Source organism: Gopherus evgoodei, unplaced genomic scaffold (genome assembly GCF_007399415.2).
Source record: "Gopherus evgoodei ecotype Sinaloan lineage unplaced genomic scaffold, rGopEvg1_v1.p scaffold_43_arrow_ctg1, whole genome shotgun sequence".
In the NCBI taxonomy this organism is placed as follows: domain Eukaryota; kingdom Metazoa; phylum Chordata; order Testudines; family Testudinidae; genus Gopherus; species Gopherus evgoodei.
In genome coordinates, this window is record NW_022060064.1 from 1,498,644 (window position 1) to 1,520,849 (window position 22,206).

The 22,206-nt window shown below is 49.4% G+C and overlaps 1 protein-coding gene across 3 annotated transcripts in view; it reads left to right on the forward strand.

Annotated features, from left to right (window-relative positions):
• LOC115642642 (zinc finger protein 436-like) overlaps positions 1 to 22,206 on the forward strand; it is a 936,374-nt gene that overhangs the window by 392,050 nt on the left and 522,118 nt on the right. The window lies entirely within an intron of this gene.

The following is a 22,206-nucleotide window of genomic DNA, read 5'->3' on the forward strand; positions in this document are numbered from 1 at the left end:
AGTAATCTTCCAGGGTATCCCAGGGAGGGGATGGCTGGGAGAGGCAACGGTGAGGGAAAGGGTTTAGTTTCCTTGTGTTAAGATCCAGAGGGACTGGGTCTTGAGGGTCCTCGGGCAAGGTTTTGGGGGGGACCAGAGTGTACCAGGCACTGGAATTCCTGGTTGGTGGTAGCACTACAAGTCCGAAGCTGGTAATTGAACTTAGAGGAATTCATGCTGGTACCGCATCTTTTGGATGCTAAGGTTCAGAGTGGGGAATTATACCATGAGACCACATGAGAGAGAATTGTAATAGATCCCTTGACTAGGGTTGGCCAAAAAAATTTAAAAAAAATCACATTTGCTAATTCCCACATAGTGATTTTTGCATCATCTTCACTGTGGTCTCAGCTCCACCAGATAAGTTGCCTGCTTCTGCCTTTTGCAGCTCATCCTTCTTTGGGGTCAGTCCTGTGATCTTTTCTATCAACTCCTTTCCTTTGAGTCATAGGAGTGTGTGTCCCTTCAGCCAGGAATGTTTATCAGCCTCCAGGTGGGGGAGAGAGGTTTGATCCCAGTAAGGTACACTGAGGCAAAAACTACCTGTGCCATTCCATCCACTAGGACTGTACATGAGCTGTACTGCTCAAGTTAGTGATCTTAATGTAAAAAGTTGTAGTGCAGATGCAGCCCAGGTGCAGTGGTTGGCATTAGCTTTCCCCTCGTCCTGACCTAAACTCCATCACTTTTCCTAGTCTAAACAAACCCTGAGCATCATGGTTATCCTGTTCCCTCATTTCAAAGCAATCGTTAGTCATCGAGTTCTCCCTTGGGGAACAAATTGTTTTATTCCCAGTTGCTCTGATGTTGCTTCAAGTTGTGCTGGGGAGCAGATATTTTTATCATCATTTTCCACACTTAAAATATATTGAACTATAACAAAAACCAGGAACAGGGCAGGGATAGGGAAGAATGCCATTTCACCGATTGTAACAACAGACGTAGTTAGGGTAAGTCAGAGGGATTTCTTTATTCCCCATCACCATCCCAATCCCCCTGTTTGTTCAGTTGGTTAGGTCAATCTTTTTTCTAAAGGTCTGGGAAGAAGATTCCCTAGCAAATGACTTGGAACTAAGTAAAATACTCATGCATTGGGCTCCCAAAGCAGTTCTGGCCCAGGCTCTGCAAGAGGTCGCTCCTGACGATATCTCCTTCCTAATCAGCTGCATGTTGTCTATTATTTGGGAAATGCAATCCCTAGCTAGGTAGAGATGTAAATAATGGAAGTGACGTTTCTGTTCAGCTCATCTGGGAGATGCTGCAAATGTGTAGAAAATGGAATCTGTGTTGAATGTGATGTAGCTGCAGAAAGATACCTACTTTTAATAGAGACCTGACATTTGGTGTCTTACAGGGATTCTAAACCACACCTGAATTTAGTCCCTAGTTTAAATCTGTGCCACCAGATTAAAGAAATCAAAGGGCCTATTAGGGCGGGGTTATACTTCAGTATCACTACTGTTATGTTGTGTGGTTGGTGAAAAATTCTATGCCAGACACTTGGAGTAATTTTATACTTAAGGTCAAAGGTTTGATAAGGACTCAAGTAGAAATTGCAGGTACTTGGTGGTGGATTTTCACCCCCGAGATGGAAGGTATGGTGACCTGTGGCCCAGGTAAACTATTTTTAGAACCCGTCTCCCTAGCTATGTGGCATTGGTCACACTCCTAAAGGCGCCATGATTAAATTGGACACAACTGTCTTTTACCATTTGGCTCCAAAATTTCATGAAGCACAGAGAGAAACAGCGGATTCCTTCAGAGCCATTCCATGCCTATGGGTCCCAATCTGGCTACCTTCTTGGACAAGAAGCACTTCCATGCTGGGCAAATGATGGTAGCCAGTGGGGGCTGTTAGAAGAAGGAGCAGGCTAACCCAGAGGCGGATTTGAGTGGATGGGCTGCTTTATTGCAGTACTTGTTCCCCTGGACTCAGTTGTCCAGTAAGCACTGAAATCAGTCAGCACTCTCTTTTTTCAGGTTAGTATGTACACGCCTACATTCATTACAACACCCCAAAAACCCTTATTAAGGAATAGAAACACTCACTGTTAGTAAACTCACCTCTGACTATTGCTCACAGCATTACACATACTTTTACCTTGAAAGTACCTTTCATTGCGACAATTTGTTGCCATAAATCTTTCTCCTGAGCAGTTCCCAGGCGAGGGAGGGAAGGGGCTGTGAACAGTTCTCAAGGGAGGCGGGAGAAGGAGCCCTAAGCCCAGGCTGGTTCATGTAGCTGGGGAAGGGAGGGAGGGGAAGAGAACATTCCTTTTACTTTCTTCTACGCAAAGGGCGTTTTTCTGCAGCCGCATCTTTGTGAGCAACAGAGAAGGGAAGAATCTGGCAACTTACATTTTAAACAAAGAAATACTTAGAAATTTACAACTTATATGTTAGAAACGAGCATATTGCCTACATGTTCCTTTGTCCTCTAATCCCATGTGAGCACATTAGCAGTTTATTGTTATACGTAACCCTAAAATATCCCAACAGGGGAATGTATCAGATTCCAATTTCAGACTGCAGGATATGTGAATGCTGAGTCCAGAGTCTATGGTTTGGTCTCCTAGTTTTGCTAGTAAGTCTTATGCATTTGTATCACTTCTCCACTTCCTGCTACTCTGAAAGATTAGAAAGTGTGAAAATGGAGCACAGGTGGTTTTTCTCATGATGCAGCCTTCCCACATCGCGTGAGACCCCTTCCACCCACACTCATGGGAGAAGCCCCAGAGAGAAATGAACTCATAGAAGTGGAAGGCTCCTAGGTTATTGTAGAATGTGACTTCACACAAAGCTGACTGGGTGGAAATGGGAATTAAGAGAGAACTGCCCTATGGGTTTATATTTTGTAATCTTTGAATGAGTTGGTACCAGTGACAAATTAAACAGGAATTAATGTAACATAAGAGACTGATTCTGTGATAACTTCCGAGTGTTACAATATAATTCAGGTTTTCTTCTAGGTCTCTCCCTGCCTCCTCTTACTATCTAGGAAATGGTGGCTAATCCTGAAATTAAACTCTCACTTCAAAGGAATTAGAGTGGGGGAATAGGTGAGAGAAATAGCATGTATGAGAATAGAGACCCAGGATAGACTGTAATTATTTCTATTTCAAATGGAATTTATTTTGATCAATTTTCAAATAAATCTTCTGTTAAGAGGAAAATAACTCGAGAGAAGACATGTAACCTTTTACCCCATTAGAGGTTAACAGCCACAGAGGTCCCCAGGTCTCTTGTTTGCAAAGCAAAGATGTCACATCAGGCAGCAGATGTCAAAATCTACAATGGTGATGAATGTGTGATGGGAGCTTTTCTGGGTTGTTTTTTTGGTTTTTTTTTTTTAATTTAATTTTTGTTTTGTTTTTGCAAACAGTTATTTTTATAGGTGCTGAGGCCCCTTTTCCTTTTGAGCACAGCTGTTTAACCCTCAGGCCTGGGTCTAAGAACAGGAGCACTTGTGGCACCATAGAGACTAACAAATTTTTATTTGAGCAGAAGCTTTCGTGGGCTACAGCTCACATCTTCAGATGCATAGAATGGAACATATAGTGAAGATATATATATATATATAATATGCAGAACATGAAAAGGTGGAAGTAGCCATATCATCTCTAAGAGGCTAATTAATTAAGATGAGCAATAATCAGCAGGAGAAAAAACACTTCCGTAGTGATAATCAAGATGGGCCACTGCAGACAGTTGAGAAGAGGTGTGAGGATACTTAACATGGGGAAATAGATTCAATCTGTTTAATGACTCAGCCTTTCCCAGTCTCTGTTCAAACCTAAATTAATGGTATCTAGTTTGCATATTAATTCAAGTTCAGCAGTTTCTCATTGGAGTCTGGTTTTGAAGCTTTTCTGTTGCAAAATTGCAGTGCTTGCATCCCAATCCCCTGCACCCCAGACTTCCTCCCCCCACCCAAAATCCATCCCAGAGCCTTAGGTGGGGGGATGGATTGGGGGGGGCAGGCTCTGGGCATTCTGGGCACCAACAAAAATTTCTACAAACCTGCCATCCCTGGTGTTCACTGCGCTCCTTGGTTCTGTCCAGCTGCTCCCTCTCTAGAGACTTTTTCTATCCCATCGCCCCTCTTCTCTGTGCTCTCTCCTTCCCTGCTCCCGTTTGTTTCTTATGGGACCTGGCCCCATAGTTCTATGCTGTGCAATGTCATGTTTAACTTTTCAAATCACCTGGGGCCTGGAGAATTTTTCCAGGTGGCTGTTCCCTATGTAGATTGCAGAGATCTCTGGTGTGTCCTCACGGGGAACCAGTTCACAAAAAAGAGGCAGGAGATGGTCCAAGTGCATCCCCCATCTGCTGTGCAGAGAGAAAATAGCCTCCAGGCCAAGGCCCAGCTGCAAACCCCAGGCTGAATTACAGGCTGTCTTGGAAGCCCACAGCACCATGCTGTGCCCACAAATTCATACCCGAGCCACTGGTGAAATTCCATAGAATCTGAGTAAGACACATGAGGAAGGAAGCAAACAAGGTCAAAACCTGTGGTGCTTATGGCCCACCACATGCATTGGCCTCCCCTCAGCAGGGGACTTATAGGCCCTTCTGCCAGTTGATGTTGGCAGCAGTAATGGCTGGGTTCAATGTCTAGGGGAGGAGAGCAGCAGAGACGCGGGAGGAGAGAGAATCCTGAGAGGAAGCAGCTGGAGGGAAGCAATGAGAGCAGAGTGCAAACCAACCAGCTGAGGGTCTCACAGGAGTCCTGAAATGACAGTAGCTGCAGGTCCCATGGTGTAATGGTTCAGCCCGCAGGACTCTGACTCCTGCCATCTGAGTTCAAATCCCAGTGGGACCTCCGGGTGCTGTGTTGGTTTGCTGTAAAGCCTTGGAGCTCAATGTGCTTGATTTCCTTGTTCCTAGGTGCACCGGTGTGAGCTTTTTCCTTCCTGCTGGGTGACAGATGCCCACTAGAGCTAGGGCTTGGGTCTGGCTGGTTCACCAGGCAGCTGCTATAGGCTGGGGCCCTAGAATTTAACAGTCTGGTGAGAGATTCCTGCGGGTTGACCTGATGGTTGTATTTCTTGCTGCTTCACCTGATGCCCACAATTTGGTCCTTGTATCTGCAGCTGCTATGTGCTTCCTCCTGCCCACGCGGCATTTAAGGGAAGTAGAACCAGGGCCAGGCTTAATAGTCAGGGAAAGGCAAGAGAGAGAGAGAGTCCCAGCAGTGTGGCTCCAGTGTGTCCTGGTGTTGGGAGGATGTGACGTTATTGATATAATCTGGGACCATATAGACTCATAGACTCTAGGACTGGAAGGGACCTCGAGAGGTCATCGAATCCAGTCCCCTGCCCTCATGGCAGGAACAAATACCGTCTAGACCATCCCTGATAGACATTTATCTAACCTACTCTTAAATATCTCCAGCGATGGAGATTCCACAACTTCCCTAGGCAATCTATTCCAGTGTTTAACTACCCTGACAGTTAGGAACTTTTTCCTAATGTCCAACCTAAATCTCCCTTGCTGCAGTTTAAGCCCATTGCTTCTTGTTCTATCATTGGAGGCTAAGGTGAACAAGTTTTCTCCCTCCTCCTGATGACACCCTTTAGATACCTGAAAACTGCTATCACGTCCCCTCTCAGTCTTCTCTTTTCCAAACTAAACAAACCCAATTCCTTCAGCCTTCCTTCATAGGTCATGTTCTCAAGACCTTTCATCATTCTTGTTGCTCTTCTCTGGACCCTCTCCAATTTCTCCACATCTTTCTTGAAATGCGGTGCCCAGAACTGGACACAATACTCCAGTTGAGGCCTAACCAGCGCAGAGTAAAGCGGAAGAATGACTTCTCGTGTCTTGTTTACAACACACCTGTTAATGCATCCCAGAATCATGTTTGCTTTTTTTGCAACAGTATCACACTGTTGACTCATATTAAGCTTGTGGTCCACTATGACCCCTAGATCTCTTTCTGCCATACTCCTTCCTAGACAGTCTCTTCCCATTCTGTATGTGTGAAACTGATTGTTCCTTACTAAGTGGAGCACTTTGCATTTATCTTTATTGAACTTCATCCTGTTTACCTCAGACCATTTCTCCAATTTGTCCAGATCATTTTGAATTTTGACCCTGTCCTCCAGAGCAGTTGCAATCCCTCCCAGTTTGGTATCGTCCGCAAACTTAATAAGCGTACTTTCTATGCCAACATCTAAATCGTTGATGAAGATATTGAACAGAACCGGTCCCAAAACAGACCCCTGCGGAACCCCACTTGTTATACCTTTCCAGCAGGATTGGGAGCCATTAACAACTACTCTGAGTACGGTTATCCAGCCAGTTATGCACCCACCTTACAGTAGCCCCATCTAAATTGTACTTTCCTAGCTTATCTATAAGAATATCATGCAAAACTGTATCAAATGCCTTACTAAAGTCTAGGTATATCACATCCACCGCTTCTCCCTTATCCACAAGGCTCGTTATCCTATCAAAGAACACTATCAGATTAGTTTGACATGATTTGTTCTTTACAAATCCATGCTGGCTATTCCCTATCACCTTACCACCTTCCATGTGTTTGCAGATGATTTATTTGATTACCTGCTCCATTATCTTCCCTGGCACAGAAGTTAAACTAACTGGTCTGTAGTTTCCTGGGTTGTTTTTATTTCCCTTTTTATAGATGGGCACTATATTTGCCCCCTTCCAGTCTTCTGGAATCTCCCCCGTCTCCCATGATTTCCCAAAGATAATAGCTAGAGGCTCAGATACCTCTTCCATTAACTCCTTGAGTATTCTAGGATGCATTCCATCAGGCCCTGGTGACTTGCAGGCATCTAACTTTTCTAAGTGATTTTTTACTTGCTCTTTCCTTATTTTCTCTTCTAAACCTACCCTCTTCCCGTAAGCATTCACTATACTAGACATTCCTTCAGACTTCTCAGTGAAGACCGAAACAAAGAAGTCATTAAGCATCTCTGCCATTTCCAAGTCTCCCGTTACTGTTACTCCCTCCTCATTGAGCAGTGGGCCTACCCTGCCCTTAGTCTTCCTCTTGCTTCTAATGTATTGATAAAAAGTCTTCTTGTTTCCCTTTATTCCCATAGCTAGTTTGAGTTCATTTTGTGCCTTTGCTTTTCTAATCTTGCCTCTGCATTCCTGTGTTATTTGCCTATATTCATCCTTCGTGATCTGACCTAGTTTCCATTTTTTATATGACGCCTTTTTATTTTGTAGGTCACGCAAGATCTCAAGGGTAAGCCAAGGTGGTCTTTTGCCACATTTTCTATCTTTCCTAGCCATCGGAATAACTTGCTTTTGGGCCCTTAATAGCGTCCCTTTGAAAAACTGCCAACTTTCCTCAGTTGTTTTTCCCCTCAGTCTTAATTCCCATGGGACCTTGCCTATCAGCTCTCTGAGCTTACCAAAATCCGCCTTCCTGAAATCCATTGTCTCTACTCTGCTGTACTCCCTTCTACCTTTCCTTAGAATTGCAAATTCTATGATTTCATGATCACTTTCACCCAAGCTTCCTTCTACTTTCAAATTCTCAACAAGTTCCTCCCTATTGGTTAAAATCAAGTCTAGAACAGCTTCCCCCCTAGTAGCTTTTTCAACTTTCTGAAATAAAAAGTTGTCTGCAATGCAGTCCAGGAACTTATTGGATAGTCTGTGCCCCGCGGTGTTATTTTCCCAACATATATCTGGATAGTTGAAGTCCCCCATCACCACCAAATCTTGGGCTTTGGATGATTTTGTTAGTTGTTTGAAAAAAGCCTCATCCACCTCTTCCGCCTGATTAGGTGGCCTGTAGTAGACTCCCAGCACGACATCACCTGTGTTTTTTACCCCTTTTAGCCTAACCCAGAGACTCTCCACCCTTCCGTCTCCTATGTCCATCTCCACCTCAGTCCAAGTGTGTACATTTTTAATATATAAGGCAACACCTCCTCCCTTTTTTCCCCTGTCTATCCTTCCTGAGCAAACTATACCCATCCACACCAACATTCCAGTCGTGTGTATTATCCCACCAAGTTTCACTAATGCCAATAATGTCATAGTTGTATTTATTTATTAGCACTTCCAGTTCTTCCTGCTTATTACCCATACTTCTTGCATTTGTATAAAGGCATCTAAGATACTGGTTTGATCTTGCCTCCCAGCTTTGCCCTGACCCTCCTTCCTCTCTGCCATTATAGCCCGTGCTCCCTCCTGTTTCCAACCCATCTCCCAGGTCTTGTTCCCCACTTACCTGTGGGCTTTGCTCACCTGTCCCCGTCGAACCTAGTTTAAAGCCCTCCTTACTAGGTTAGCCAGTCTGTGCGCAAATAAGGCCTTTCCCCGCTTCGAAAGGTGAACGCCATCTGTTCCTAGCAGTCCTTCCTCAAATAGCATCTAGTGGCACCAAATCTTGTGTAAAGGGGGTCATATCCAAGACCAGGTTATGGGTTGCTTGTTATAATTATGTTGTCTGTATGTATGTATCATTTTGTAGTTGAAGTTATCAGTATCGACTCTGTACTGTCTGTATTTTAAACTTATGCTATGCTTCTGGGAAGCTGGTGTTAGCTCTGCCTCGCCTGCCTGATGTCCATTAAGGACCATCAGCTACACAATTGACCCATGGAGAGAAGGCAGATACGCCTTGTAACTCAGCAAAGTATGCAGGGACTTACCCATGTGACCCCAGACTCCATTTTGCTGTAATGTTCCAAAGTAAGGACAAAGAGGTTCTTACACCTGGAAAAGCCTATAAAAGGCTGATGCCTCATCTCCATCTTGTCCTCAATCCTGCTTCTTACCTCTGGAGGGACTTTGCTACAAACTGAAGCTCTGAACAAAGGACTGGGGACGTTCCAGAGATTTGATTTGAACCTGCAGTTTACTCCATCACTGCTACAAGCCTGAACTAAGAACTTGGCCATTACTGCATGTAGTTCTTTCCATTTAACCAGTTCTAGTTCTCCTCTCTCTCTTTTTCCCTTTATGAATAAACCTTTAGATTTTAGATTCTAAAGGATTGGCAACGGCGTGCTTTGTGGATAACATCTGATTTGTATATTGACCTAGGTCTGGGGCTTGATTCTTTGGGATTGAGAGAACTGTTTTCTTTTATTGGGGTATTGGTTTTCATAACCATTCATCCCCAGGATGAGTGGCACTGGTGGTGATACTGGGAGACTGGAGTGTCTAAGGAAATTGCTTGTGTGGGTACGTCTAGACTACCCGCCATATCACTTTCTCGTGGGTAGAAATTGATTTCTCGGGGATCGATATATTGCATCTAGATGAGACGCGATATATTGATCTCCGAAATTGCTCCCGTTGACTCCGGAAGTCCACCAGCGCGAACGGCGGTAGCGGAGTCAACAGAAGGAGCCACGGAAGCCGATCCTGAGCCGTGAGAACGAGAGGTAAATTGATCTAAGATACTTGGACTTCAGCTATGCTGTTCACGTAGCTGAAGTTGCTTATCTTAGATCGATCCCCCCTCCTAGTGTAGACCAGCCCTGAGACTTGTGGTTAGCCAGTGTGGTAAAACCAAAGTCCTCTTTGACTGGCTGGTTTGGTTTGCCTTAGAGGTGGAAAAACCCCAGCCTAGGGCTGTAACTGCCCTGTTTAAGCAATAGGTCCTGAACTGGCACACTCAGTTGGGTCCCGCCAGAACCGCATCGTCACAGAGGGGAACAGGAGAAGACAAAAGAAGCAAGAGAAGAAGAGAAAGGAGAGGGAATGGATGGAGGAAAAAGTGAAACGAAAAGGACAAACCCTAATGTCCCCAGTGATTCTAAGGGATTAAATCCCAGGTGTGGAATAATATTCGGCCTCCTTAAGCTTGTGTTTTCCATGCCTAGAATTCAACTCTCACCAGATGGATCAGATTGAACAGGTTTCAAACCTCTAGGAAGCTCTTACCTTCTAAACAGGGATGGCTGTTTTCTAGTAAAATCACTAAAAGGGAAGGAGAAAACTCGAAAGAGATTCCTCCTGGTGCTCACGTTCATGAACCTGAATACTCTCTGTCTTCAAAGAGAGACCTGGAGAAGGAGACTTGCTGAAGCAAAGCCAAAGAGGTCTCTGAGGTTTCCCTGGCCCCTCGCCCCTGTCCTGCCTGGCTGATGTCAGCATCTCTCTGTGAGGTCACCACCTCCCCACCCCCTTTGACTAATAGTCTGAGGTCCTGCAAAAGGCCTTTGTGATGTCAGTGCCACACCCCTCCCTTACTGTGCCATTGTCTTGCTTCTGGCCAGGCACTTTGGAGGTTTGAGCTACTCCCTGTGGATCACCCCACTCAAGAAGCATTCGTTCTAGGAAGTAAGCCGGTTAGACAGGAAAACATCAGACTCTGCTCCCAATGCTACACTCAGTTTTTCAGAAATTAGTCAACTTTATGGCCGGAAGAGACCATTAGAGCATCTAATCTGATCCCCTGCATATCACAGGCCTCCTGTATGACACAATAGCTACTTTTGGGGAAAATACTTTCCAGAAAGGCATCTAGTCTTCATTGAATGACATCAGGAGATGGAGAATCCACCACTTTCCTTGGTAGCTTGACCCATGGTGAATCATCCTCGCTGTTGAATATTTGTGCCTTAGTTGTAATATGAATTTGTCTCTTTTCACCTTCCAGCCACTGGCTCTTGTTATGCCTTTCTCTGCTTGATTAAAAAGCCCTTTAATACCCAATATTTTTTCTCCATTAAGGCACTTCAACACTTCAATGAAGTCACCTTTTAATCTTCTTTTGATAAGCTAAACAGGTTGAGCTCTTTCAATAGCTCACTAGAAGGCATTTTTCTCCAGCTCTCAGAACATTTGGTGGCTCTTTGCTGCCCCAGCTCCAATTTCACAACATCTTTTTCAAATGAGGACACCAAAACTGGAGGCAGTTTTCCAATATCAGTCTCACTGATGGCGTGTCACCTCCTGTGATGTTACTGACATAATCTATAACTGTGTAGATCACTGTTGCGACCACTGTTGTATATTTCCAGCCAATATTGTAGAAAGGTGGTCATGTAAGGGGTCTATGGAGAGGTTCTGATTGGCTGATTATAATTATGCCATCTCTAGATGTCTGTCATTTTTTGTAGCTGACATTATGAATATTGGCTCTGTGCTGCCCGTATTTCAAACCTGTGCTCTGTTTCTGGGGAACACACCCAGACAAGTTGGTGTCAGTTCTGCCTAGCCTGCTTGATGGCCCATTAAGGACCATCAGCTAATCAATCGACCCATTGAGAGAAGGCAGATACGCCTTGTGACTCAGCAAAGTATGCAGGGACCTGCCTATGGCAGAACTCTAAGGTTTTTCTGTGCCACGTACTGAATAGAGTGTCCTTGGGACAAAGAAAGCAAAGACCATGTGACGGTGCTGCCTGTGGGAGCCAGCTGAGATCACTCAATCAGGGTGAACTGCAAACAAAACAGGGCAGACAAATCCCAAATGCTGGTGGTTATTCCAATACTTAGGTTTACCAAGCCAGCAGAAAACAGCTTCTGTCGTACCTCACTGGTTACTTAGAAATTTAAACCACGCAGTTTCCTTAATGTACCCAGCCTCAAGCCTCCATCAGACACCTGTTAGATATGATAATGATTCCTGAAAATCTCACTTCATCATCTAAAGGAAGAGGTTCTTCCAGTCCCAAAGGATCAGCCATATACCCAGGTCCAATTATAACTTAGATCTTACCCAAAATACATGCTATAGCCAATTCTTATTAACTAAGCTAAAATTTATTAGAAAAGAAAAGAGAGAGTGTGTTTGTTGAAAGATCAATATACATACAGACTTGAATTCAATTCTTGAGGTTCAGATACAGAGCGGACATGAGCTTGTAGTTGCCAAAAGTCCTTTTGGAAATATTCCATAGATTATAGTCCAATTTCCATATTCAGGATGGCTCCAGTCAATGACTGGGGATTTCAATCCTTGTGGCTTAAGGTTTCCCCCTCTTGAAACCCGAAGCAGATCTGAGATGAAGAAGGATCGTGTCCGAGGATTCTTATACATTTCCAGCAACATTTCGGCCTGAGAAAACAATAGGCTTAACTCTCCTTCCAAACATCCTGGCAATTAGTAAAGAGTAATTTATCCATCAAACAACTGAAATACAGGTTACCACAACCTTCAAAGAGACACATAGACAATAATATTCACTCAAGTATCATCATAAATGTTAATATTCCTTTTTTGCTCTTTGAATTAAAACTATAGCAATAGACAAGACTTGTTTGCTTACATCACAAGACCTGAGCAAACACCACCCCTTCTACCTCTAACAATGCAGACTTGCATTTCAAAGCTCTATTCATTTACATATCTTGCTAACTAGTTCTTAAGGTTCACCCATGGGTCAAGTCAGTTAATTAACTCTTTCTGGCCCTGTCATCTTTCAATGAGATATTATATTACACTCATAATGTCACAGATCACATGGCAAGAGACTATAAAAGGCTGATGCCTCATCTCCATCTTGTCTTCAGTCCTGCTTCTTATCTCTGGAGGGACTTTGCTACAAACTGAAGCTCTATACAAAGGGCTGAATGACCCATCCCAGCTGTGGATGGACTCCAGAGACTTGATTTGACCTGCAGTTTATTCCATCACAAGCCTGAACCAATAACTTTGCCATTACTGGATGTAATTGATTCATTTAACAATTTTAACTCTCATCTACATTTCTTTCTTTTTATGAATAAACTTTTTTATTGTAAATGCTAAAGGATTTGCAAGAGCGTGATTTGTGGGTAAGATCTGACTCATCCATTGACCTGGATCTGGGGCTTGGTCCTTTGAGAGAACCTGTTATAAACAGATAAGTTAATAGCACAGAAGTACTTTATGTCTCTTTGACTGTAAAGGGTTAACAAGTTCAGTAAGCCTGGCTGTCACCTGACCAGAGGACCAATCAGAGGACAGGATACTTTCAAATCTTGAGGGAGGGAAGTTTTTGTGTGTGCTGTTAGTGTTTGGTTGTTGTTCACTCTGGGGGCTCAGTGGGACCAGATATGCAACCAGATTTCTCTCCAATCTCTCCGATACAGGCTCTTATAAGTTCAGACTAGTGAGTACTAGGTAGATAAAACGAGATAGGCTTATGGTTGTTTTCTTTATTTCCAAATGTGTATTTGGCTGGGAGGGAATTGATTCTATGATGTCCGATTAGCCAGTGGGGTAAAAGCGAAGTCCTCTCTACATGGTTGGTGTGACGTACTTTAATAGTAAAGAACACTCAGCCTTGGGCTCTGACTGCCCTGCTCCAAGCAATTTGTCCTGAATTGATACTCTCAGCAGTGTCCTGTCAGAGGCCGCATTGTTACAGGGGTCGTCCGGGATTACAACTGGGAACGCTCCGAAGCTCAGGATGTAGTTCCTCAGCTAGGAGAAGTATTTAACCCACACATCTCCAGGGTGTGGTGGTGTGTCCCAGCTAGTGGCACTAAGATCATTTAGAGGGAAAGATAAAATGAGTCTTCTCTACAGTCTTAGCTGGCAGCCAGGTGGCTTTTAGTTCATGCTGTAGAGGCCCACACACTAATCTCATGAGTTCCCAGTTCGATCCCACCCACTCACAAGTCACCGACCTGGATCTGTCAGCGTAACTGAGACAGCTGCCACCCCAAGAAGGAGAAAGCTGCCTTGCCCGGACGAGAAGAGGTGCCAAGCAGTGAGCTGATACCCTTCAGAGCTTCCTGTGATAAACTGCAAACTTTGGACAATAGCGGGGTGGAAGGAAGTGTTGCCCTCAGAGTGGCCTGGGTCAGAGCCCATAGGAGGCCCTGGGCTCCCCTGCCATCTGCTGCACCCTCCCGCCCCGAAGGACCAAAACCCTGACCACTAGGCAACATCCCCACAAGCAAAGGCCATCACTAGGCATGTGTCTTCAAAAGTTTGCAGAGGATGCGGGAGCAGAAAGGGGAGAGAGGATGAGGATGGGTCTTGGGAAGAGGGAGGGAGGGAGCTTTATGGGAATGTCTTTTTTACTTCCATCAACCCAATGATCAGATCATTGATGCCTAGAATCTTCCCTGATGTGTTGTAATTGATTGGATCTAGATTTTAAAATGGGTACCACGTTTGCAGATGGAGAAATGCCAGCGAGTTGAGTGGAAGGCCATTGCAAGCTCAGCTAATTATGCAATGTGGCTTATTCCCCATCTAACAAGCTCTTTAAAAAGACGGTTACTCACCTTTGTAACTGTAGTTCTTCGAGATGATGTGTTGCTCATATCCATTCCAGTTAGGTGTGCGCATGCCGCGTGCACGTTCGTCAGAAATTTTTACCCTAGCAGCACTCGGTGGGCCGGCCGCCCAATATATACCCCTGCCGGCCCATCCGCTTCTCAGTTCCTTCTTGCCGGCTACTCTGACAGTGGGGAAGGAGGGCGGGTGTGGAATAGATATGAGCAACACATCTCAACGAACTACAGTTACAAAGGTGAGTAACCATCTTTTCTTTTTTGAGTGATTGCTCATATTCATTCCAGTTAGATGATTCCCAAGCCTTACTTAGGCGGCAGGGTCGGAGCGAGACGTTGCGGAATGTAAGACCGCTGTCCTGAAGGTGGCATCGTCTCTAGCCTGTTGGACCAATGCGTAGTGCGATGCAAAGGTGTGGACGGAAGTTCAGGTGGCCGCGTGGCAGATTTCCTGTATGGGAACATGGGCCAAGAACGCGGCTGATGAGGCTTGAGCCCGAGTAGAGTGGGTTGTAAGATGGCCAGTTGGAACATGAGCCAAGTCGTAGCATGCCCGAATACAAGATGTCACCCAAGTAGCAATCCGTTGGGAAGAGATTATCATGCCCTTCATACGTTCTGCCACCGCTACGAATAGCTGACGTGAACGTCGGAAGGGTTTGGTCCTCTCGATGTAAAAGGCGATAGCCCTGCAAACATCCAGAGTATGCAGCTACTGTTCCCGTCATGATGAATACGGTTTTGGAAAAAAGACTGGCAGGAAGATGTCCTGATTGACATGAAAGGAGGAGATGACCTTAGGAAGGAAAGCATGGTGTGGTTGCAGCTGTACCTTGTCCTTATGGAACACCGTATATGGAGTATCCACATTCAAAGCTCTAAGTTTCGAGACTCGTCTCGCCGAGGTGATAGCGACGAGGAAGGCTGTCTTCCAGGACAGGTACAGCAGTGAGCATGTTGCTAAAGGCTCAAAGGGGGGCCCCCATGAGCCTGGCTAAGACGAGGTTCAGGTCCCAGGTAAGGGCTGGTTTTCTGACCTGGGGATAGAGTCGCTCCAAGCCCTTGAGGAATCTGGAAACTATAGGATGGGAAAAAATGGAACTGCCAGCCTCCCCAGGATGGAAGGTGGAAATAGCTGCAAGGTGCACTCTTAGCGACGAAATCGCTAGACCTTGGCTCTTTGAGAGACCATAAATAGTCCAAGATGGTGGGGGCCGATACAGTCTGCGGAGAAAGGTCCTGCTGAGCGCACCAGTGACAAGAGCTTCCATTTCGCAAAGTATGATGATCGCGTTGAGGGCTTTCTGCTTCCCAGCAGCACTTGCTGCACTGCGGCAGAACAACGCAGCTCCGATTGGCTTAACCAGCCAGCAGTCATGCAGTCAGATGAAGGGACTGCAGGTCCAGGTGGTGTAGCCTGCTGAAGTCCTGCGTGATCAGGTCCGGGCAGAGTGGCAGGGAAATCGAGTCTGACAGAGACAGGTCGAGCAGCGTGGCGTACCAATGCTGCCTCTGCCAAGCCGGAGTGATCAGGATAAGGCAGGCTTTGTCCCTGTACATCTTGATCAGAACTCGGTGGACGAGAGGAAACGGTGGGAAGGCATAACAGAAGTGGCCTGTCCACGGAATGAGGAACGCTTCTGACAGTGAGCCCGGGGAGCGACCTTGCAGGGAGCAGAACACCTGGCATTTCCTGTTGTCCCTGGAGGCAAAGAGGTCTATTTGGGGAAAGTCCCACCTCTGGAAAACTGAATGGAGAATGTCCAGACGGATGGACCACTCGTGCACCAGGAAGGACCTGCTCAGGTGATCTGCGAGCGTGTTCCAGACTCCTGGGAGGAAGGAGGCTACTAGGTCTATGGAGCGGGCTATGCAGAAGTCTCACAGTAGGATCGCTTCCTGACACAAGGGGGAGGACATGGAGGGCTGGGGAGGATGGAACAGTCGTCCTGTACACACCCAGGAGGGCATTCGCCACCAGTCGAGGGAGCCGAGAACTCTCGGCGAAATTCTCAGAATGTCGTCTATGGCGTCTCTGCGTGGTCGATAGATGGAGGCGAGCCAGATTTGGAGAGGATGCATTCGCAGCCTGGCGTGTTTTGTAACGAATGTGCATGCAGCCCTGTGACTGAGGAGACCAAGGCACGTGTGGGCAGAGGTTGTTGGAAAACGCTGAAGACCTTGGACAAGTGAGACTATGGCCTGAAACTAGTGGAGGGGTAAACTGGCTCTCGCAAGGTTGGAGTCCCGCATTGCCCCGATAAACTCTATTCTCTGCGTAGGCACCAGAGTGGACTGGTCTAAGTTGATGATCAGGCCTAGACGCAGAAAGAGGTCCTTGATAATGGCCACATGGCTGATGACTTGTGCCTTGGAGGCCCCTCGGATGAGCCAGTCGTCGAGGTAAGGGAAGACGTGTATCCGACGACAGTGTAGGGAAGCAGCGACAACTGCCATACACTTCGTGAACACACAAGGGGCCGAGGAGAGGCCAAAGGGGAGGACAGTAAACTGGTAGTGTCAGTGGTTTACCACAAAGCGCAGATACCTCCTGTGAGGGGGATAAATTGCTATATGGAAATATGCATCCTGCATGTCGAGAGCGGTGTACCAATCTCCGGGATCCAGGGAAGGAATAATGGTTCCCAGGGATACCATGCAGAACTTGGACTTTTTGATTAATTTGTTCAGTCCTCGCAGGTCTAGGATAGGCCGAAGGCCCCCTTTCGCCTTGGGAATGAGGAATTATCGAGAATAAAACCCCTTGCCCCTTAATTCCTCTGGTACCTTCTCTATAGCTCCGATTGAGAGGAGCTTGTGAACCTTCTGGATGAGGAGTTGCTCGTGAGAGGGGTCCCTGAAAAGGGACGAGGAGGAGGGGTGGAAGGGAGGGGGTGAAACAAACTGAAGATGGTAACCAAGCTCCACCGTGCATAGGACCCAACGATCTGATGCCAACTGGGACCACGCCGGAAGGAACGGGGAAAGGCGGTTGTAGAACTGACAGGGATCCAGGGAGGCAATTGGTACACTGCTCTCGGACGCACCCTCAAAAGTTTGCTTTGGGTCCCGGCGTTGGTTTGGTGGGACCGGAATTATTGCCCCCCTTGAGGTCCAGACTGACGTCTGCGATTAGTACGACCTCTTCGTCTGGCAAAGTCTTGCCGTGGCCGAGGTGAGGGGTAAGGACGCTGCGGTTGGGAACGGAAGGACCGTCTTTCAGTCTGAGGCGTATGTATTCCCAATGAATGCATAATTACTCTGTTGTCCTTCAGACTTTGCAGTCTGGGGTCCGTCTTTTGTGAAAACAAGCCTTGACCATCAAACGGCAAGTCTTGTACTGTATGTTGCAACTCAGGTGGCAGGCCGCACACTTGCAACTAGGATATACAGCACATCCTTATGCCAGACACGACTGTTCTGGCAGCTGAATCGGCGGCATCTAATGAGGCTTGTAATGAGGTCCTCGCGACCCTCTTCCCCTCCTCCAGGAGTGCTGCAAATTCCTGGCGGGAATCCTGCGGAACCAACTCGGCAAACTTCCCGACAGCCTTCCAGGTGTTGTAACAGTATCTGCCGAGGAGGGTTGTTGGTTCTATATGCGAAGTTGGAGACCTCCTGCAGAATAGATTTTTCGTCCCAACAAATCCATGCGCCGGGCTTCTCTAGATTTAGGCGCGGGTGCTTGTTGGCCGTGGCGCTCCCGTTCGTTGACGGACTGTACCACCAAGGAACAGGGAGCAGGGTACACATAGAGGTACTCATACCCCTTGGAAGGCACCATGTACTTCCCTTCGACCCCCTTGGCTGTAGGTGGGATGGAAGCTGGGGATTGCCAGATGGTGTCAGCTCTGGCCTGGATCAAACAGATGAATGGAAGAGCCACTCTGGTGGGTGTCTCTGTGGACAAGATGCTAATCACCGGGTCCTCCACCTCTGGGACCTCCTCTACCAGCAGGGTGATATTCTGGCGACACGCCGCAGAAGGTCCTGGTGTGACGGGAAGTCAATCGGAGGTGGTCCCGATGATGACGTCCACGCTACTGCCTCATCCGGGGAAGAGGAGGATGACAGCCCCGGGACGAGTGGGTCCTGCACTGAGGCCTGGTCTGGGGGGACCTCCGTCTCCGGAAGATCAAGCGGTTCCGGTGCGTGTGCACTGTTTTCCTCTGTGTCAGCACGGAGAGGTCGGCTGATGGTGGCCTCAGGCACACGGTGCTCTGAGTGACCGGAGTGTGATGGGCCAGTCGGTTCACCTTGGGCTTGATGATACGCCCAAGGTGTCCAAAAGGACCACTGATGAGGTCTGTGGTCTGGGCCATGGGCATGCGTGTCCGAGTCTCCATATGAGGCACTGTCCGCATCGGAGGAGACGGATGGATGACGCGAGGGCCACGGAGGAGCTGAATTCGCTTGGACCAGCTCTCTGCGTCCATCAGACTCCTGTCTGCACGGTACCGAGAGTCGTAGTGGTGCTGGGAGCGGGACCAGGACCTGCAACCAGCGCGGTGCCGGGAGGTCGACCGCTGCCTCGCATCGCCATGCCGAGATCAGCTGTGAGAGGTACGGCGGTGCCGGGATCTGGACCAGTGCCGAGATCACCGTGATGGAGACCGGGATGTCGAGCGGTGCCGAGAGTACAACCAGTACCGGGATGGAGAGCGGGACTGCGAGTGGTGCCGAGAGCAGGAGCGATGTCAGGATTGAGGGCATCCGCGGTACCTGGATCGGGACCGGAGGCATTGCACGGTGTCCGGCAAAGATGGCCTCATCATGGTGGGCTTGCCCAGTGACTGAACAACCCACACCGGCGGTACTGGGGGTTGGGGCAGCTCAGGCTCTGTCAGAGCAATTAGCTCCTGAGCCATGGAAAAAGTCTCCGGCGTCAAGGGCACGATGAGCTCAACCACGGCGTGTGCTGGGGAGCTGATAGGCACCGGACTCGACGGCTCCTGAGAGACTGGAATTGACGGTGCGGAGGCAAGCAGTGCTGCAGCAGTTGATGGTGCCGGGCAGTCCGCCTTAGATGTACGCTCAGACTGCGGCATAGATACAGGTGCCGCAGGAGCCTTGTGCCTCTTGCTCCTCGGGGAGAGGGATCGGTGCCTGCTAGAGGGTTGAGTCGGCGAAGGCTGGTGCCGAGGAGTCTTCACTAGAACCGTGCGTTCTGGTGCGGAGGAAGCACTCATCCCCAGTGCCGGAGTCGGTGCTGAAGATGGAGGAGTCAGAGCTGCCTCAATCAAGAGTTGCTTGAGGCGAATGTCCTGCTCTTTCTTCATCCGGGGCTTGAATGCCTTGCAGATTCGGCACTTGTCCGCAAGGTGGGATTCTCCCAGACACTTTAAACAGGAGTCGTGTGGACCTCCTGTGGGCATCGGCTGATGACAGGCCGTGCAAGGGCCTGACTGCTGCATGGCCACAGCTAAGACTACTTTCCCCCATCAGCCCAGGCTTCTTGCCCCAGCCACAGCCTCTCCTGGGCTGTTTCAAGCCCTTCAGGGCAGGAGCGCTCTGTTTCCTGGGGCTGCCCTGTTGGCTAGAGCGCTTCCCCCTTCTCTGGTTGGAGCTCCTCCCTCCCTTCCTGGGCTACTGCTGCTGGCTGGAGTGCTCCTTCCCTGGACCGCTACTGCTGAGGGGTGGGGGGGCCTTGCTGGCCAGCCCCCACTCCCCCTCCTCTGGAGGGGGAAGCCAAGGCCCCACCACCACCACTACAGCTACAGCACTGTGGAGGGGACCATCAAAGACTGAGTAACTTTTTGTGCTCTAGTTGTGTGGGTTTAGACTGTGTTTGTGGGGGCACAGGGGGTGTGGTGTGGAGCCTGCCCCCTGATCCATCTGTATCCCCACCACCACCACCACTGCCCCCTACACCATCCCCACAGGCCACTTATCATCTGCCTTGGCTCCTGCCTCTGGCACTCAGCTGCTCGCCTGGCCTGCCATGCCCTATTGCCACCATTTGGGCCTCCAGCACCAGCCAGTCAAACATTTGACTTTGCACAAGTGCCCGTGGGTGCACGCACCCCTGCCTCTCCCAGACTGACCCCTTCCCCTTTGCAACAGGCCCCCAGCTTTGTCCTTTACTGCCTGCCCCGTTTGCTCCTCATGGCCTTTTGCCCTCCCCTCCAAGCTTCAGTTTGTTTGCCTGCCCCACCCATTTCCCTTTGCAGCTTGGTTTGTTCTGCCCCAGCCCTGAAGCTAGCCCCTTGGTCCCTCTGCCCCACTCCCAGCCTGGTTGCTCCTCTCCTCTGTGACCCGCCTCACCTTGATTAGCCCCTCCCCCCGTGCGCCCATGCCCCTTTAGTGCACTTGTGCTTCTCCCGTTTGAGTTTGCCACCATTGCACTGCAACCCCCCAATTGCCATTGTTCCCCTCCCCTCCCCTAGTGCAACTAGAGGAGCAGGATTTCGATCCCATGTCTGACTGACCCTCCCCCCCTCAAGGTCTTGGTAGTCTCATCTGCCCCCCATTTCTCATCATGGCACCCTCCTCCCTGCCCACAGCCTAGCAGGGAGGAGTGGTTGACCTGCTTTCCCCCACCACCTTCCCTTCCTCTGGTGTTTCCCCTTCCTCCCTCCCTACTCACTATGGCGGGAGACACAGCGGGTGGGACCTCTGGGGCAAGTGCCGTTCCCCCTGCCCCACCTGCTCCCCCGACAACCGCTCTAGTCTCCACCTCAACCACCACTGCCAGACCACCTGCCACCGCTCCCGCTAAGGGGCCAGCAGCTGCAGGCGACGGGGGTGCCCTCTGCTGCTGCCATGTCCCTCGCCGCCTCCGATTCTGGGGGAGCCCCCTCAGCCGGCAGAAAGGGCCAGGGCAAGAAGGGAAAGGGCCCCGCTAGGAAAACTAAGCCCTCCATGGCGGAGCCTGCCACCTCTGCTGCAGCCCCACCACCGAACGTGGCGCTCTTCCCCGCTGTTCCCTCCACTAGCTCTGCGGGTGGCCCTCCTCTGGCCCCCAAGGCGTACACCCAGGTGGCAGTGGCGGCCCCCCCACCTGCCACTACATCATCTCCCCCGACTGCTGCCTCCCGCTACCATCTACAGCAGCCGGGGCCCTTCCCCACCTTGACCAGGAAGCACGGCGTCCGTTGCCTCCTGGTGCCCGCCTCGCTCCATGTGGAGACCTACGTACGGGCGTTGGCAAGAGTGATGGGGCCCACGGCCATCGTGGCGGCCTCCAAGATGTATGGCAAGGTGGTCTTCTTCCTTGCCTCGGAGGCCAACGCCCAGGAGGCGGTGAAGAAGGGCCTGGTGGTGGGGGGCATGTTCTTCCCCCTGGAGCCACTGGAGGACCTGGGTGTCCGCATGGTCCTGACCTCTGTCCCTCCCTTCCTTCCCAATGCCGCCCTGTTACCCGTCCTCTCTACCCTAGGGAATCCCATTTCCGTTGTGAGTCCTCTCCCCTTAGGCTGCAAGGACCCCGCCCTCCGTCACGACCTCTCGTTCCGCCGGCAGGTGCAGCTTCAACTGCCGCTGGTGGCGTGTGGCGGACAGGTGCTCGAGGGGTCTTTCCAGGTCCCCAATCAGCGGGCCCATTACCGGGTGCACTACTCCACGGGGGAGGCCAGGTGTTACCTCTGCCAGGCAACGGGGCACTTTCGGAGGGACTGCCCCTTGGCCCGGCACGGAGGAGCACCTGGGACCCCCGAGCCCCGGCAGGGTGCCGGCCCCGTCATCGCCCGCACCCCTGGCTGCCCGGTGCCCAAGGCCATCCCTCCTTCCCAGCCCACCAATGCTCCCGCTCAGGCCTCAGGGATACCACCACCAGCATGCCCAGACGAGTGGGAGAGCCCTGCGTCCGCTGCCTGCACTCTGGTGGGGCCTGTGGAGGAGGGTGCGGCAGGGGTACTGTTGAGCATGGGAGAGGGCTCTCCCCAGGGGGAATCTTCCCTTCCTCCAGCTGTCCCACTAGTACCTCTCCAAGTCCGCGAACCACCATCCCTGCCCTCCGACCCAACCCGTCGACCAGCCCGCGGGTGATGCCAT